Raw genomic sequence first — 15,441 nt, 5'->3', positions numbered from 1 at the left:
GTACAAAGCAGGTAATAATTCTCATTACTCATATTTAGTCAACTGTATAATGAATGCTATGAGATGAACTGGAGATTTTTAAAACAGAAATAGGTTCAGCACGATTATAGTTGTTTCTTATTCTTTTTTTTTTTTATATTCTGAGATAATTTATTCGGTAAATATCAGAATAAATTTATATCATCCCGGATAAAACATGACTGATTAAAGTATTTCTTGATGAACATGTATTAATGCATAGCTCTCATCGGGGATGTAGCTCAGATGGTAGAGCGCTCGCTTAGCATGTGCGAGGTACCGGGATCGATACCCGGCATCTCCTATCCTTTATATTTTGTGCAGTTTGATCATAGATGATTTGAAATATACAAGTTTTTGTTCTATCGATTATTTTTACATTAAATCCATAAATAATTTGGTTGTTTAATTAAATCATGTTTTAGTCGAACAAGTTTTTGCTGCAATGAATTATTTCATACTAGTTCCAAAACTTATATGTTTTTAAATTTTATCTAAAATTTGAAAGATAACAGAAATTTGTTGTGCAGCGCTCTAGTGGCGCAATCGGTTAGCGCGCCGTACTTATACAATAGTAGCGGAGAACTGCGGAGTTTATGAGTTCGAGACTCACCTGGAGCAGAAATATTTTGGCAACTTCAAGGGGCCAATGATAGTTATTACTTGTACTTTAAAATCGACCTGTTGCAAAACTTCTCAATCTTCGGTTAGTTTCAGTTTGCATTTCAATGAAAATTGTTACAACTTTGCGAACGCTATCTTATCTTATCGAAAATGGTTTAGAAAGTCTTCTTTGCACGGCGGCGCCATGGCTTAGTGGTAAAGCGCCTGTCTAGTAAACAGGAGATCCTGGATTCGATCCCCAGTGGTGCCTTACGGAATTACATATTACCGAAAAAATAATTCGCAATAATGAAGAAATATTTCGAGCAAGTGCTCTATTTCAATCATTGCTTTAAACGACAAGGTAAACACTACAAAAATCATTTAGGTTAAAGCAAACTAGTAATGTTTTACTAAACATAGCAACTTTAATTTTATTCAAGTAAAATTTGTAAACTTTAATTTGGTTGGCTGTAAACAAAAAACAAAATTTATGATTAATACATTTCTCAATGGAATCCTAGCACTAATACAATGAATCATGTTGAACAAAGTTATACAAAGCAGGTAATAATTCTCATTACTCATATTTAGTCAACTGTATAATGAATGCTATGAGATGAACTGGAGATTTTTAAAACAGAAATAGGTTCAGCACGATTATAGTTGTTTCTTATTCTTTTTTTTATATTCTGAAGTAGTTTGTTCGGTAAACATCAGAATAAATTTATATCATCCCGGATAAAACATGACTGATTAAAGTATTTCTTGATGAACATGTATTAATGCATAGCTCTCATCGGGGATGTAGCTCAGATGGTAGAGCGCGCGCTTAGCATGTGCGAGGTACCGGGATCGATACCCGGCATCTCCAATCCTTTATATTTTGTGCAGTTTGATCATAGATGATTTGAAATATACAAGTTTTTGTTCTATCGATTATTTTTACATTAAATCCATAAATAATTTGGTTGTTTAATTAATTCATGTTTTAGCCGAACAAGTTTTTGCTGCAATGAAATATTTCGTACTAGTTCCAAAACTTATATGTTTTTAAATTTTATGTAGTATTTGAAAGATAACAGATATTTGTTGTGCAGCGCTCCAGTGGCGCAATCGGTTAGCGCGCCGTACTTATACAATAGTAGCGGAGAAATGCGGAGGTTGTGAGTTCGAGCCTCACCTGGAGCAGAAATATTTTGGCAACTTCAAGGGCCCAATTATAGTTATTACTTGTAGTTTAAAATCGACCTGTTGCAAAACTTCTCAATCTTCGGTTAGTTTCAGTTTGCATTTCATTGAAAATTGTTACAACTTTGCGAACGCTATCTTATCTTATCGAAAATGGTTTAGAAAGTCTTCTTTGCACGGCGGCGCCATGGCTTAGTGATAAAGCGCCTGTCTAGTAAACAGGAGATCCTGGGTTTGATCCCCGGTGGTGCCTTACGGAATTACATTTTACCGAAAAAATAATTCGCAATAATGATGAAATATTTCGAGCAACTGCTCTATTTCAATCATTGCTTTAAACGACAAGGTAAACACTACAAAAATCATTTAGGTTAAAGCAAACTAGTAATGTTTTACTAAACATAGCAACTTTAATTTTATTCAAGTAAAATTTGTAAACTTTAATTTGGTTGGCTGTAAACAAAAAACAAAATTTATGATTAATACATTTCTCAATGGAATCCTAGCACTAATACAATGAATCATGTTGAACAAAGTTATACAAAGCAGGTAATAATTCTCATTACTCATATTTAGTCAACTGTATAATGAATGCTATGAGATGAACTGGAGATTTTTAAAACAGAAATAGGTTCAGCACGATTATAGTTGTTTCTTATTCTTTTTTTTATATTCTGAAGTAGTTTGTTCGGTAAACATCAGAATAAATTTATATCATCCCGGATAAAACATGACTGATTAAAGTATTTCTTGATGAACATGTATTAATGCATAGCTCTCATCGGGGATGTAGCTCAGATGGTAGAGCGCGCGCTTAGCATGTGCGAGGTACCGGGATCGATACCCGGCATCTCCAATCCTTTATATTTTGTGCAGTTTGATCATAGATGATTTGAAATATACAAGTTTTTGTTCTATCGATTATTTTTACATTAAATCCATAAATAATTTGGTTGTTTAATTAATTCATGTTTTAGCCGAACAAGTTTTTGCTGCAATGAAATATTTCGTCCTAGTTCCAAAACTTATATGTTTTTAAATTTTATGTAGTATTTGAAAGATAACAGATATTTGTTGTGCAGCGCTCCAGTGGCGCAATCGGTTAGCGCGCCGTACTTATACAATAGTAGCGGAGAAATGCGGAGGTTGTGAGTTCGAGCCTCACCTGGAGCAGAAATATTTTGGCAACTTCAAGGGCCCAATTATAGTTATTACTTGTAGTTTAAAATCGACCTGTTGCAAAACTTCTCAATCTTCGGTTAGTTTCAGTTTGCATTTCATTGAAAATTGTTACAACTTTGCGAACGCTATCTTATCTTATCGAAAATGGTTTAGAAAGTCTTCTTTGCACGGCGGCGCCATGGCTTAGTGATAAAGCGCCTGTCTAGTAAACAGGAGATCCTGGGTTTGATCCCCGGTGGTGCCTTACGGAATTACATTTTACCGAAAAAATAATTCGCAATAATGATGAAATATTTCGAGCAACTGCTCTATTTCAATCATTGCTTTAAACGACAAGGTAAACACTACAAAAATCATTTTTGTTAAAGCAAACTAGTAATGTTTTACTAAACATAACAACTTTCGTTTTATTCAAGTAAAATTTGTAAACTTTAATTTGGTTGGCTGTAAACAAAAAACAAAATTTATGATTAATACATTTCTCAATGGAATCCTACCACTAATACAATGAATCATGTTGAACAAAGTTGTACAAAGCAGGTAATAATTCTCATTACTCATATTTAGTCAACTGTATAATGAATGCTATGAGATGAACTGGAGATTTTTAAAACAGAAATAGGTTCAGCACGATTATAGTTGTTTCTTATTCTTTTTTTTTTTTATATTCTGAGATAATTTATTCGGTAAATATCAGAATAAATTTATATCATCCCGGATAAAACATGACTGATTAAAGTATTTCTTGATGAACATGTATTAATGCATAGCTCTCATCGGGGATGTAGCTCAGATGGTAGAGCGCTCGCTTAGCATGTGCGAGGTACCGGGATCGATACCCGGCATCTCCCATCCTTTATATTTTGTCAGGTTGATCATAGATGATTTGAAATATACAAGTTTTTGTTCTATCGATTATTTTTACATTAAATCCATAAATAATTTGGTTGTTTAATTAAATCATGTTTTAGTCGAACAAGTTTTTGCTGCAATGAATTATTTCATACTAGTTCCAAAACTTATATGTTTTTAAATTTTATCTAAAATTTGAAAGATAACAGAAATTTGTTGTGCAGCGCTCTAGTGGCGCAATCGGTTAGCGCGCCGTACTTATACAATAGTAGCGGAGAACTGCGGAGTTTATGAGTTCGAGCCTCACCTGGAGCAGAAATATTTTGGCAACTTCAAGGGGCCAATGATAGTTATTACTTGTACTTTAAAATCGACCTGTTGCAAAACTTCTCAATCTTCGGTTAGTTTCAGTTTGCATTTCAATGAAAATTGTTACAACTTTGCGAACGCTATCTTATCTTATCGAAAATGGTTTAGAAAGTCTTCTTTGCACGGCGGCGCCATGGCTTAGTGGTAAAGCGCCTGTCTAGTAAACAGGAGATCCTGGGTTCGATCCCCAGTGGTGCCTTACGGAATTACATATTACCGAAAAAATAATTCGCAATAATGAAGAAATATTTCGAGCAAGTGCTCTATTTCAATCATTGCTTTAAACGACAAGGTAAACACTACAAAAATCATTTAGGTTAAAGCAAACTAGTAATGTTTTACTAAACATAGCAACTTTAATTTTATTCAAGTAAAATTTGTAAACTTTAATTTGGTTGGCTGTAAACAAAAAACAAAATTTATGATTAATACATTTCTCAATGGAATCCTAGCACTAATACAATGAATCATGTTGAACAAAGTTGTACAAAGCAGGTAATAATTCTCATTACTCATATTTAGTCAACTGTATAATGAATGCTATGAGATGAACTGGAGATTTTTAAAACAGAAATAGGTTCAGCACGATTATAGTTGTTTCTTATTCTTTTTTTTATATTCTGAAGTAGTTTGTTCGGTAAACATCAGAATAAATTTATATCATCCCGGATAAAACATGACTGATTAAAGTATTTCTTGATGAACATGTATTAATGCATAGCTCTCATCGGGGATGTAGCTCAGATGGTAGAGCGCGCGCTTAGCATGTGCGAGGTACCGGAGTCGATACCCGGCATCTCCAATCCTTTATATTTTGTGCAATTTGATCATAGATGATTTGAAATATACAAGTTTTTGTTCTATCGATTATTTTTACATTAAATCCATAAATAATTTGGTTGTTTAATTAATTCATGTTTTAGCCGAACAAGTTTTTGCTGCAATGAAATATTTCGTACTAGTTCCAAAACTTATATGTTTTTAAATTTTATGTAGTATTTGAAAGATAACAGATATTTGTTGTGCAGCGCTCCAGTGGCGCAATCGGTTAGCGCGCCGTACTTATACAATAGTAGCGGAGAAATGCGGAGGTTGTGAGTTCGAGCCTCACCTGGAGCAGAAATATTTTGGCAACTTCAAGGGCCCAATTATAGTTATTACTTGTAGTTTAAAATCGACCTGTTGCAAAACTTCCCAATCTTCGGTTAGTTTCAGTTTGCATTTCATTGAAAATTGTTACAACTTTGCGAACGCTATCTTATCTTATCGAAAATGGTTTAGAAAGTCTTCTTTGCACGGCGGCGCCATGGCTTAGTGGTAAAGCGCCTGTCTAGTAAACAAGAGATCCTGGGTTTGATCCCCGGTGGTGCCTTACGGAATTACATTTTACCGAAAAAATAATTCGCAATAATGATGAAATATTTCGAGCAACTGCTCTATTTCAATCATTGCTTTAAACGACAAGGTAAACACTACAAAATTCATTTAGGTTAAAGCAAACTAGTAATGTTTTACCAAACATAGCAACTTTCATTTTATTCAAGTAAAATTTGTAAACTTTAATTTGGTTGGCTGTAAACAAAAAACAAAATTTATGATTAATACATTTCTCAATGGAATCCTAGCACTAATACAATGAATCATGTTGAACAAAGTTGTACAAAGCAGGTAATAATTCTCATTACTCATATTTAGTCAACTGTATAATGAATGCTATGAGATGAACTGGAGATTTTTAAAACAGAAATAGGTTCAGCACGATTATAGTTGTTTCTTATTCTTTTTTTTATATTCTGAAGTAGTTTGTTCGGTAAACATCAGAATAAATTTATATCATCCCGGATAAAACATGACTGATTAAAGTATTTCTTGATGAACATGTATTAATGCATAGCTCTCATCGGGGATGTAGCTCAGATGGTAGAGCGCGCGCTTAGCATGTGCGAGGTACCGGGATCGATACCCGGCATCTCCAATCCTTTATATTTTGTGCAGTTTGATCATAGATGATTTGAAATATACAAGTTTTTGTTCTATCGATTATTTTTACATTAAATCCATAAATAATTTGGTTGTTTAATTAATTCATGTTTTAGCCGAACAAGTTTTTGCTGCAATGAAATATTTCGTACTAGTTCCAAAACTTATATGTTTTTAAATTTTATGTAGTATTTGAAAGATAACAGATATTTGTTGTGCAGCGCTCCAGTGGCGCAATCGGTTAGCGCGCCGTACTTATACAATAGTAGCGGAGAAATGCGGAGGTTGTGAGTTCGAGCCTCACCTGGAGCAGAAATATTTTGGCAACTTCAAGGGCCCAATTATAGTTATTACTTGTAGTTTAAAATCGACCTGTTGCAAAACTTCTCAATCTTCGGTTAGTTTCAGTTTGCATTTCATTGAAAATTGTTACAACTTTGCGAACGCTATCTTATCTTATCGAAAATGATTTAGAAAGTCTTCTTTGCACGGCGGCGCCATGGCTTAGTGGTAAAGCGCCTTTCTAGTAAATAGGAGATCCTGGGATTGATCCCCGGTGGAGCCTTACGGAATTACATTTTACCGAAAAAATAATTCGCAATAATGATGAAATATTTCGAGCAACTGCTCTATTTCAATCATTGCTTTAAACGACAAGGTAAACACTACAAAAATCATTTTTGTTAAAGCAAACTAGTAATGTTTTACTAAACATAACAACTTTCGTTTTATTCAAGTAAAATTTGTAAACTTTAATTTGGTTGGCTGTAAACAAAAAACAAAATTTATGATTAATACATTTCTCAATGGAATCCTACCACTAATACAATGAATCATGTTGAACAAAGTTGTACAAAGCAGGTTATAATTCTCATTACTCATATTTAGTCAACTGTATAATGAATGCTATGAGATGAACTGGAGATTTTTAAAACAGAAATAGGTTCAGCACGATTATAGTTGTTTCTTATTCTTTTTTTTATATTCTGAGATAATTTATTCGGTAAATATCAGAATAAATTTATATCATCCCGGATAAAACATGACTGATTAAAGTATTTCTTGATGAACATGTATTAATGCATAGCTCTCATCGGGGATGTAGCTCAGATGGTAGAGCGCTCGCTTAGCATGTGCGAGGTACCGGGATCGATACCCGGCATCTCCCATCCTTTATATTTTGTGCAGTTTGATCATAGATGATTTGAAATATACAAGTTTTTGTTCTATCGATTATTTTTACATTAAATCCATAAATAATTTGGTTGTTTAATTAAATCATGTTTTAGTCGAACAAGTTTTTGCTGCAATGAATTATTTCATACTAGTTCCAAAACTTATATGTTTTTAAATTTTATCTAAAATTTGAAAGATAACAGAAATTTGTTGTGCAGCGCTCTAGTGGCGCAATCGGTTAGCGCGCCGTACTTATACAATAGTAGCGGAGAACTGCGGAGTTTATGAGTTCGAGCCTCACCTGGAGCAGAAATATTTTGGCAACTTCAAGGGGCCAATGATAGTTATTACTTGTACTTTAAAATCGACCTGTTGCAAAACTTCTCAATCTTCGGTTAATTTCGGTTTGCATTTCAATGAAAATTGTTACAACTTTGCGAACGCTATCTTATCTTATCGAAAATGGTTTAGAAAGTCTTCTTTGCACGGCGGCGCCATGGCTTAGTGGTAAAGCGCCTGTCTAGTAAACAGGAGATCCTGGATTCGATCCCCAGTGGTGCCTTACGGAATTACATATTACCGAAAAAATAATTCGCAATAATGAAGAAATATTTCGAGCAAGTGCTCTATTTCAATCATTGCTTTAAACGACAAGGTAAACACTACAAAAATCATTTAGGTTAAAGCAAACTAGTAATGTTTTACTAAACATAACAACTTTCGTTTTATTCAAGTAAAATTTGTAAACTTTAATTTGGTTGGCTGTAAACAAAAAACAAAATTTATGATTAATACATTTCTCAATGGAATCCTACCACTAATACAATGAATCATGTTGAACAAAGTTGTACAAAGCAGGTAATAATTCTCATTACTCATATTTAGTCAACTGTATAATGAATGCTATGAGATCAACTGGAGATTTTTAAAACAGAAATAGGTTCAGCACGATTATAGTTGTTTCTTATTCTTTTTTTTATATTCTGAGATAATTTGTTCGGTAAATATCAGAATAAATTTATATCATCCCGGATAAAACATGACTGATTAAAGTATTTCTTGATGAACATGTATTAATGCATAGCTCTCATCGGGGATGTAGCTCAGATGGTAGAGCGCTCGCTTAGCATGTGCGAGGTACCGGGATCGATACCCGGCATCTCCCATCCTTTATATTTTGTGCAGTTTGATCATAGATGATTTGAAATATACAAGTTTTTGTTCTATCGATTATTTTTACATTAAATCCATAAATAATTTGGTTGTTTAATTAAATCATGTTTTAGTCGAACAAGTTTTTGCTGCAATGAATTATTTCATACTAGTTCCAAAACTTATATGTTTTTAAATTTTATCTAAATTTTGAAAGATAACAGAAATTTGTTGTGCAGCGCTCTAGTGGCGCAATCGGTTAGCGCGCCGTACTTATACAATAGTAGCGGAGAACTGCGGAGTTTATGAGTTCGAGCCTCACCTGGAGCAGAAATATTTTGGCAACTTCAAGGGGCCAATGATAGTTATTACTTGTACTTTAAAATCGACCTGTTGCACAACTTCTCAATCTTCGGTTAGTTTCAGTTTGCATTTCAATGAAAATTGTTACAACTTTGCGAACGCTATCTTATCTTATCGAAAATGGTTTAGAAAGTCTTCTTTGCACGGCGGCGCCATGGCTTAGTGGTAAAGCGCCTGTCTAGTAAACAGGAGATCCTGGATTCGATCCCCAGTGGTGCCTTACGGAATTACATATTACCGAAAAAATAATTCGCAATAATGAAGAAATATTTCGAGCAAGTGCTCTATTTCAATCATTGCTTTAAACGACAAGGTAAACACTACAAAAATCATTTAGGTTAAAGCAAACTAGTAATGTTTTACTAAACATAGCAACTTTAATTTTATTCAAGTAAAATTTGTAAACTTTAATTTGGTTGGCTGTAAACAAAAAACAAAATTTATGATTAATACATTTCTCAATGGAATCCTAGCACTAATACAATGAATCATGTTGAACAAAGTTATACAAAGCAGGTAATAATTCTCATTACTCATATTTAGTCAACTGTATAATGAATGCTATGAGATGAACTGGAGATTTTTAAAACAGAAATAGGTTCAGCACGATTATAGTTGTTTCTTATTCTTTTTTTTATATTCTGAAGTAGTTTGTTCGGTAAACATCAGAATAAATTTATATCATCCCGGATAAAACATGTCTGATTAAAGTATTTCTTGATGAACATGTATTAATGCATAGCTCTCATCGGGGATGTAGCTCAGATGGTAGAGCGCGCGCTTAGCATGTGCGAGGTACCGGGATCGATACCCGGCATCTCCAATCCTTTATATTTTGTGCAGTTTGATCATAGATGATTTGAAATATACAAGTTTTTGTTCTATCGATTATTTTTACATTAAATCCATAAATAATTTGGTTGTTTAATTAATTCATGTTTTAGTCGAACAAGTTTTTGCTGCAATGAATTATTTCGTACTAGTTCCAAAACTTATATGTTTTTAAATTTTATGTAGTATTTGAAAGATAGCAGATATTTATTGTACAGCGCTCCAGTGGCGCAATCGGTTAGCGCGCCGTACTTATACAATAGTAGCGGAGAAATGCGGAGGTTGTCAGTTCGAGCCTCACCTGGAGCAGAAATTTTTTGGCAACTTCAAGGGCCCAATTATAGTTATTACTTGTAGTTTAAAATCGACCTGTTGCAAAACTTCTCAATCTTCGGTTAGTTTCAGTTTGCATTTCATTGAAAATTGTTACAACTTTGCGAACGCTATCTTATCTTATCGAAAATGGTTTAGAAAGTCTTCTTTGCACGGCGGCGCCATGGCTTAGTGGTAAAGCGCCTGTCTAGTAAACAAGAGATCCTGGGTTTGATCCCCGGTGGTGCCTTACGGAATTACATTTTACCGAAAAAATAATTCGCAATAATGATGAAATATTTCGAGCAACTGCTCTATTTCAATCATTGCTTTAAACGACAAGGTAAACACTACAAAAATCATTTTTGTTAAAGCAAACTAGTAATGTTTTACTAAACATAACAACTTTCGTTTTATTCAAGTAAAATTTGTAAACTTTAATTTGGTTGGCTGTAAACAAAAAACAAAATTTATGATTAATACATTTCTCAATGGAATCCTACCACTAATACAATGAATCATGTTGAACAAAGTTGTACAAAGCAGGTAATAATTCTCATTACTCATATTCAGTCAACTGTATAATGAATGCTATGAGATGAACTGGAGATTTTTAAAACAGAAATAGGTTCAGCACGATTATAGTTGTTTCATATTCTTTTTTTTATATTCTGAGATAATTTATTCGGTAAATATCAGAATAAATTTATATCATCCAGGATAAAACATGACTGATTAAAGTATTTCTTGATGAACATGTATTAATGCATAGCTCTCATCGGCTCAGATGGTAGAGCGCTCGCTTAGCATGTGCGAGGTACCGGGATCGATACCCGGCATCCCCCATCCTTTATATTTTGTACAGTTTGATCATAGATGATTTGAAATATACAAGTTTTTGTTCTATCGATTATTTTTACATTAAATCCATAAATAATTTGGTTGTTTAATTAAATCATGTTTTAGTCGAACAAGTTTTTGCTGCAATGAATTATTTCATACTAGTTCCAAAACTTATATGTTTTTAAATTTTATCTAAAATTTGAAAGATAACAGAAATTTGTTGTGCAGCGCTCTAGTGGCGCAATCGGTTAGCGCGCCGTACTTATACAATAGTAGCGGAGAACTGCGGAGTTTATGAGTTCGAGCCTCACCTGGAGCAGAAATATTTTGGCAACTTTAAGGGGCCAATGATAGTTATTACTTGTACTTTAAAATCGACCTGTTGCAAAACTTCTCAATCTTCGGTTAGTTTCAGTTTGCATTTCAATGAAAATTGTTACAACTTTGCGAACGCTATCTTATCTTATCGAAAATGGTTTAGAAAGTCTTTTTTGCACGGCGGCGCCATGGCTTAGTGTTAAAGCGCCTGTCTAGTAAACAGGAGATCCTGGATTCGATCCCCAGTGGTGCCTTACGGAATTACATATTACCGAAAAAATAATTCGCAATAATGAAGAAATATTTCGAGCAAGTGCTCTATTTCAATCATTGCTTTAAACGACAAGGTAAACACTACAAAAATCATTTAGGTTAAAGCAAACTAGTAATGTTTTACTAAACATAGCAACTTTCATTTTATTCAAGTAAAATTTGTAAACTTTAATTTGGTTGGCTGTAAACAAAAAACAAAATTTATGATTAATACATTTCTCAATGGAATCCTAGCACTAATACAATGAATCATGTTGAACAAAGTTGTACAAAGCAGGTAATAATTCTCATTACTCATATTTAGTCAACTGTATAATGAATGCTATGAGATGAACTGGAGATTTTTAAAACAGAAATAGGTTCAGCACGATTATAGTTGTTTCTTATTCTTTTTTTTATATTCTGAAGTAGTTTGTTCGGTAAACATCAGAATAAATTTATATCATCCCGGATAAAACATGACTGATTAAAGTATTTCTTGATGAACATGTATTAATGCATAGCTCTCATCGGGGATGTAGCTCAGATGGTAGAGCGCGCGCTTAGCATGTGCGAGGTACCGGGATCGATACCCGGCATCTCCAATCCTTTATATTTTGTGCAGTTTGATCATAGATGATTTGAAATATACAAGTTTTTGTTCTATCGATTATTTTTACATTAAATCCATAAATAATTTGGTTGTTTAATTAATTCATGTTTTAGTCGAACAAGTTTTTGCTGCAATGAAATATTTCGTACTAGTTCCAAAACTTATATGTTTTTAAATTTTATGTAGTATTTGAAAGATAACAGATATTTGTTGTGCAGCGCTCCAGTGGCGCAATCGGTTAGCGCGCCGTACTTATACAATAGTACCGGAGAAATGCGGAGGTTGTGAGTTCGAGCCTCACCTGGAGCAGAAATATTTTGGCAACTTCAAGGGCCCAATTATAGTTATTACTTGTAGTTTAAAATCGACCTGTTGCAAAACTTCTCAATCTTCGGTTAGTTTCAGTTTGCATTTCATTGAAAATTGTTACAACTTTGCGAACGCTATCTTATCTTATCGAAAATGGTTTAGAAAGTCTTCTTTGCACGGCGGCGCCATGGCTTAGTGGTAAAGCGCCTGTCTAGTAAACAGGAGATCCTGGGTTTGATCGCCGGTGGTGCCTTACGGAATTACATTTTACCAAAAAAAATAATTCGCAATAATGATGAAATATTTCAAGCAACTGCTCTATTTCAATCATTGCTTTAAACGACAAGGTAAACACTACAAAGGTAAACACTACAAAAATCATTTTTGTTAAAGCAAACTAGTAATGTTTTACTAAACATAACAACTTTCGTTTTATTCAAGTAAAATTTGTAAATTTAATTTGGTTGGCTGTAAACAAAAAACAAAATTAATGATTAATACATTTCTCAATGGAATCCTAGCTCTAATATACTGAATCATGTTGAACAAAGTTGTACAAAGCAGGTAATAATTCTCATTACTCATATTTAGTCAACTGTATAATGAATGCTATGAGATGAACTGGAGATTTTTAAAACAGGAATAGGTTCAGCACGATTATAGTTGTTTCTTATTCTTTTTTTTATATTCTGAAGTAGTTTATTCGGTAAACATCAGAATAAATTTATATCATCCCGGATAAAACATGACTGATTAAAGTATTTCTTGATGAACATGTATTAATGCATAGCTCTCATCGGGGATGTAGCTCAGATGGTAGAGCGCGCGCTTAGCATGTTCGAGGTACCGGGATCGATACCCGGCATCTCCAATCCTTTATATTTTGTGCAGTTTGATCATAGATGATTTGAAATATACAAGTTTTTGTCCTATCGATTATTTTTACATTAAATCCATAAATAATTTGGTTGTTTAATTAATTCATGTTTTTGTCGAATAAGTTTTTGCTGCAATGAATTATTTCATACTAGTTCCAAAACTTATATGTTTTTAAATTTTATCTAAAATTTGAAAGATAACAGAAATTGTTGTGCAGCGCTCCAGTGGCGCAATCACTTAGCGCGCCGTACTTACACAATAGTAGCGGAGAAATGCGGAGGTTATGAGTTCGAGCCTCACCTGGAGCAGAAAAATTTTGGCAACTTCAAGGGGCCAATTATAGTTATTACTTGTACTTTAAAATTGACCTGTTGCAAAACTTCTCAATCTTCGGTTAGTTTCAGTTTGCATTTCATTGAAAATTGTTACAACTTTGCGAACGCTATCTTATCTTATCGAAAATGGTTTAGTATGTCTTCTTTGCACGGCGGCGCCATGGCTTAGTGGTAAAGCGCCTGTCTAGTAAACAGGAGATCCTGGGTTCGATCCCAGTGGTGCCTTACGGAATTACATATTACCGAAAAAATAATTCGCAATAATGATGAAATATTTCGAGCAAGTGCTCTATTTCAATCATTGCTTTAAACGACAAGGTAAACACTACAAAAATAATTTAGGTTAAAGCAAACTAGTAATGTTTTACTAAACATAGCAACTTTCATTTTGTTCAAGTAAAATTTGTAAACTTTAATTTGGTTGGCTGTAAACAAAAAACAAAATTTATGATTAATACATTTCTCAATGGAATCCTAGCACTAATACAATGAATCATGTTGAACAAAGTTGTACAAAGCAGGTAATAATTCTCATTACTCATATTTAGTCAACTGCATAATGAATGCTATGAGATGAACTGGAGATTTTTAAAACAGAAATAGGTTTAGCACGATTATAGTTGTTTCTTATTCTTTTTTTTTATATTCTGAAATAGTTTATTCGGTAAACATCAGAATAAATTTATATCATCCCGGATAAAACATGACTGATTAAAGTATTTCTTGATGATCATGTATTAATGCATAGCTCTCATCGGGGATGTAGCTCAGATGGTAGAGCGCGCGCTTAGCATGTGCGAGGTACCGGGATCGATACCCGGCATCTCCAATCCTTAATATTTTGTGCAGTTTGATCATAGATGATTTGAAATATACAAGTTTTTGTTCTATCGATTATTTTTACATTAAATCCATAAATAATTTGGTTGTTTAATTTATTCATGTTTTAGTCTAACAAGTTTTTGCTGCAATGAAATATTTCGTACTAGTTCCAAAACTTATATGTTTTTAAATTTTATCTAAAATTTGAAAGATAACAGAAATTTGTTGTGCAGCGCTCCAGAGGCGCAATCGGTTAGCGCGCCGTACTTATGCAATAGTAGCGGAGAAATGCGGAGGTTGTCAGTTCGAGCCTCACCTGGAGAAGAAATATTTTGGCAACTTCAAGGGGCCAATTATAGTCATTACTTGTAGTTTAAAATCGACCTGTTGCAAAACTTCTCAATCTTCGGTTAGTTTCAGTTTGCATTTCATTGAAAATTGTTACAACTTTGCGAACGCTATCTTATCTTATAGAAAATGGTTTAGAAAGTCTTCTTTGCACGGCGGCGCCATTGCTTAGTGGTAAAGCGCCTGTCTTGTAAACAGGAGATCCTGGGTTCGATCCCCAGTGGTGCCTTACGGAATTACATATTACCGAAAAAATAATTCGCAATAATGATGAAATATTTCGAGCAACTGCTCTATTTCAATCATTGCTTTAAACGACAAGGTAAACACTACAAAAATCATTTTTGTTAAAGCAAACTAGTAATGTTTTACTAAACATAACAACTTTCGTTTTATTCAAGTAAAATTTGTAAACTTTAATTTGGTTGGCTGTAAACAAAAAACAAAATTTATGATTAATACATTTCTCAATGGAATCCTAGCACTAATACAATGAATCATGTTGAACAAAGTTGTACAAAGCAGGTAATAATTCTCATTACTCATATTTAGTCAACTGTATAATGAATTCTATGAGATGAACTGGAGATTTTTAAAACAGAAATAGTATCAGCACGATTATAGTTGTTTCTTATTCTTTTTTTTATATTCTGAAGTAGTTTATTCGGTAAACATCAGAGTAAATTTATATCA

The 15,441-nt window shown here is 33.5% G+C and overlaps 28 non-coding genes across 28 annotated transcripts; all 28 read left to right on the top strand.

Annotated features, from left to right (window-relative positions):
* The first annotated feature begins 820 nt into the window (after positions 1-820).
* Trnat-agu (transfer RNA threonine (anticodon AGU)) lies at positions 821-892 on the top strand. Its single transcript has one exon. It is a non-coding gene; the product is annotated as a tRNA-Thr (tRNA).
* Positions 893-1,422: 530 nt separating this feature from the next.
* Trnaa-agc (transfer RNA alanine (anticodon AGC)) lies at positions 1,423-1,495 on the top strand. Its single transcript has one exon. It is a non-coding gene; the product is annotated as a tRNA-Ala (tRNA).
* Positions 1,496-1,722: 227 nt separating this feature from the next.
* On the top strand, positions 1,723-1,812 carry Trnai-uau (transfer RNA isoleucine (anticodon UAU)). Its single transcript is given in 2 exon segments — positions 1,723-1,760; positions 1,777-1,812. It is a non-coding gene; the product is annotated as a tRNA-Ile (tRNA).
* A 181-nt stretch (positions 1,813-1,993) lies between these two features.
* On the top strand, positions 1,994-2,065 carry Trnat-agu (transfer RNA threonine (anticodon AGU)). Its single transcript has one exon. It is a non-coding gene; the product is annotated as a tRNA-Thr (tRNA).
* Positions 2,066-2,595: 530 nt separating this feature from the next.
* Trnaa-agc (transfer RNA alanine (anticodon AGC)) lies at positions 2,596-2,668 on the top strand. The gene has a single exon. It is a non-coding gene; the product is annotated as a tRNA-Ala (tRNA).
* A 227-nt stretch (positions 2,669-2,895) lies between these two features.
* Positions 2,896-2,985, top strand: Trnai-uau (transfer RNA isoleucine (anticodon UAU)). The gene is given in 2 exon segments: positions 2,896-2,933; positions 2,950-2,985. It is a non-coding gene; the product is annotated as a tRNA-Ile (tRNA).
* Positions 2,986-3,166: 181 nt separating this feature from the next.
* On the top strand, positions 3,167-3,238 carry Trnat-agu (transfer RNA threonine (anticodon AGU)). Its single transcript has one exon. It is a non-coding gene; the product is annotated as a tRNA-Thr (tRNA).
* An 833-nt stretch (positions 3,239-4,071) lies between these two features.
* Positions 4,072-4,161, top strand: Trnai-uau (transfer RNA isoleucine (anticodon UAU)). The gene is given in 2 exon segments: positions 4,072-4,109; positions 4,126-4,161. It is a non-coding gene; the product is annotated as a tRNA-Ile (tRNA).
* Positions 4,162-4,342: 181 nt separating this feature from the next.
* On the top strand, positions 4,343-4,414 carry Trnat-agu (transfer RNA threonine (anticodon AGU)). The gene has a single exon. It is a non-coding gene; the product is annotated as a tRNA-Thr (tRNA).
* Positions 4,415-5,244: 830 nt separating this feature from the next.
* Positions 5,245-5,334, top strand: Trnai-uau (transfer RNA isoleucine (anticodon UAU)). The gene is given in 2 exon segments: positions 5,245-5,282; positions 5,299-5,334. It is a non-coding gene; the product is annotated as a tRNA-Ile (tRNA).
* Positions 5,335-5,515: 181 nt separating this feature from the next.
* On the top strand, positions 5,516-5,587 carry Trnat-agu (transfer RNA threonine (anticodon AGU)). The gene has a single exon. It is a non-coding gene; the product is annotated as a tRNA-Thr (tRNA).
* A 530-nt stretch (positions 5,588-6,117) lies between these two features.
* Positions 6,118-6,190, top strand: Trnaa-agc (transfer RNA alanine (anticodon AGC)). The gene has a single exon. It is a non-coding gene; the product is annotated as a tRNA-Ala (tRNA).
* Positions 6,191-6,417: 227 nt separating this feature from the next.
* Trnai-uau (transfer RNA isoleucine (anticodon UAU)) lies at positions 6,418-6,507 on the top strand. Its single transcript is given in 2 exon segments — positions 6,418-6,455; positions 6,472-6,507. It is a non-coding gene; the product is annotated as a tRNA-Ile (tRNA).
* A 1,083-nt stretch (positions 6,508-7,590) lies between these two features.
* Positions 7,591-7,680, top strand: Trnai-uau (transfer RNA isoleucine (anticodon UAU)). Its single transcript is given in 2 exon segments — positions 7,591-7,628; positions 7,645-7,680. It is a non-coding gene; the product is annotated as a tRNA-Ile (tRNA).
* A 181-nt stretch (positions 7,681-7,861) lies between these two features.
* On the top strand, positions 7,862-7,933 carry Trnat-agu (transfer RNA threonine (anticodon AGU)). Its single transcript has one exon. It is a non-coding gene; the product is annotated as a tRNA-Thr (tRNA).
* An 830-nt stretch (positions 7,934-8,763) lies between these two features.
* Positions 8,764-8,853, top strand: Trnai-uau (transfer RNA isoleucine (anticodon UAU)). The gene is given in 2 exon segments: positions 8,764-8,801; positions 8,818-8,853. It is a non-coding gene; the product is annotated as a tRNA-Ile (tRNA).
* A 181-nt stretch (positions 8,854-9,034) lies between these two features.
* Trnat-agu (transfer RNA threonine (anticodon AGU)) lies at positions 9,035-9,106 on the top strand. The gene has a single exon. It is a non-coding gene; the product is annotated as a tRNA-Thr (tRNA).
* Positions 9,107-9,636: 530 nt separating this feature from the next.
* Trnaa-agc (transfer RNA alanine (anticodon AGC)) lies at positions 9,637-9,709 on the top strand. The gene has a single exon. It is a non-coding gene; the product is annotated as a tRNA-Ala (tRNA).
* Positions 9,710-9,936: 227 nt separating this feature from the next.
* Trnai-uau (transfer RNA isoleucine (anticodon UAU)) lies at positions 9,937-10,026 on the top strand. Its single transcript is given in 2 exon segments — positions 9,937-9,974; positions 9,991-10,026. It is a non-coding gene; the product is annotated as a tRNA-Ile (tRNA).
* Positions 10,027-10,207: 181 nt separating this feature from the next.
* Positions 10,208-10,279, top strand: Trnat-agu (transfer RNA threonine (anticodon AGU)). The gene has a single exon. It is a non-coding gene; the product is annotated as a tRNA-Thr (tRNA).
* Positions 10,280-11,101: 822 nt separating this feature from the next.
* On the top strand, positions 11,102-11,191 carry Trnai-uau (transfer RNA isoleucine (anticodon UAU)). The gene is given in 2 exon segments: positions 11,102-11,139; positions 11,156-11,191. It is a non-coding gene; the product is annotated as a tRNA-Ile (tRNA).
* A 181-nt stretch (positions 11,192-11,372) lies between these two features.
* Trnat-agu (transfer RNA threonine (anticodon AGU)) lies at positions 11,373-11,444 on the top strand. The gene has a single exon. It is a non-coding gene; the product is annotated as a tRNA-Thr (tRNA).
* Positions 11,445-11,974: 530 nt separating this feature from the next.
* Trnaa-agc (transfer RNA alanine (anticodon AGC)) lies at positions 11,975-12,047 on the top strand. Its single transcript has one exon. It is a non-coding gene; the product is annotated as a tRNA-Ala (tRNA).
* Positions 12,048-12,274: 227 nt separating this feature from the next.
* Trnai-uau (transfer RNA isoleucine (anticodon UAU)) lies at positions 12,275-12,364 on the top strand. Its single transcript is given in 2 exon segments — positions 12,275-12,312; positions 12,329-12,364. It is a non-coding gene; the product is annotated as a tRNA-Ile (tRNA).
* A 181-nt stretch (positions 12,365-12,545) lies between these two features.
* Trnat-agu (transfer RNA threonine (anticodon AGU)) lies at positions 12,546-12,617 on the top strand. The gene has a single exon. It is a non-coding gene; the product is annotated as a tRNA-Thr (tRNA).
* Positions 12,618-13,732: 1,115 nt separating this feature from the next.
* Trnat-agu (transfer RNA threonine (anticodon AGU)) lies at positions 13,733-13,803 on the top strand. The gene has a single exon. It is a non-coding gene; the product is annotated as a tRNA-Thr (tRNA).
* Positions 13,804-14,334: 531 nt separating this feature from the next.
* On the top strand, positions 14,335-14,407 carry Trnaa-agc (transfer RNA alanine (anticodon AGC)). Its single transcript has one exon. It is a non-coding gene; the product is annotated as a tRNA-Ala (tRNA).
* A 498-nt stretch (positions 14,408-14,905) lies between these two features.
* Positions 14,906-14,977, top strand: Trnat-ugu (transfer RNA threonine (anticodon UGU)). The gene has a single exon. It is a non-coding gene; the product is annotated as a tRNA-Thr (tRNA).
* The last annotated feature ends 464 nt before the right edge of the window (positions 14,978-15,441 follow it).

The sequence above is a fragment of the Ascidiella aspersa genome, chromosome 9, assembly GCF_963924565.1.
Source record: "Ascidiella aspersa chromosome 9, kaAscAspe10.2, whole genome shotgun sequence".
Classification (NCBI taxonomy): Eukaryota; Metazoa; Chordata; class Ascidiacea; order Phlebobranchia; family Ascidiidae; genus Ascidiella; species Ascidiella aspersa.
The sequence above is the reverse complement of the archived record's forward strand: the minus strand, read 5'-3'. Positions and strand labels throughout refer to the sequence as shown.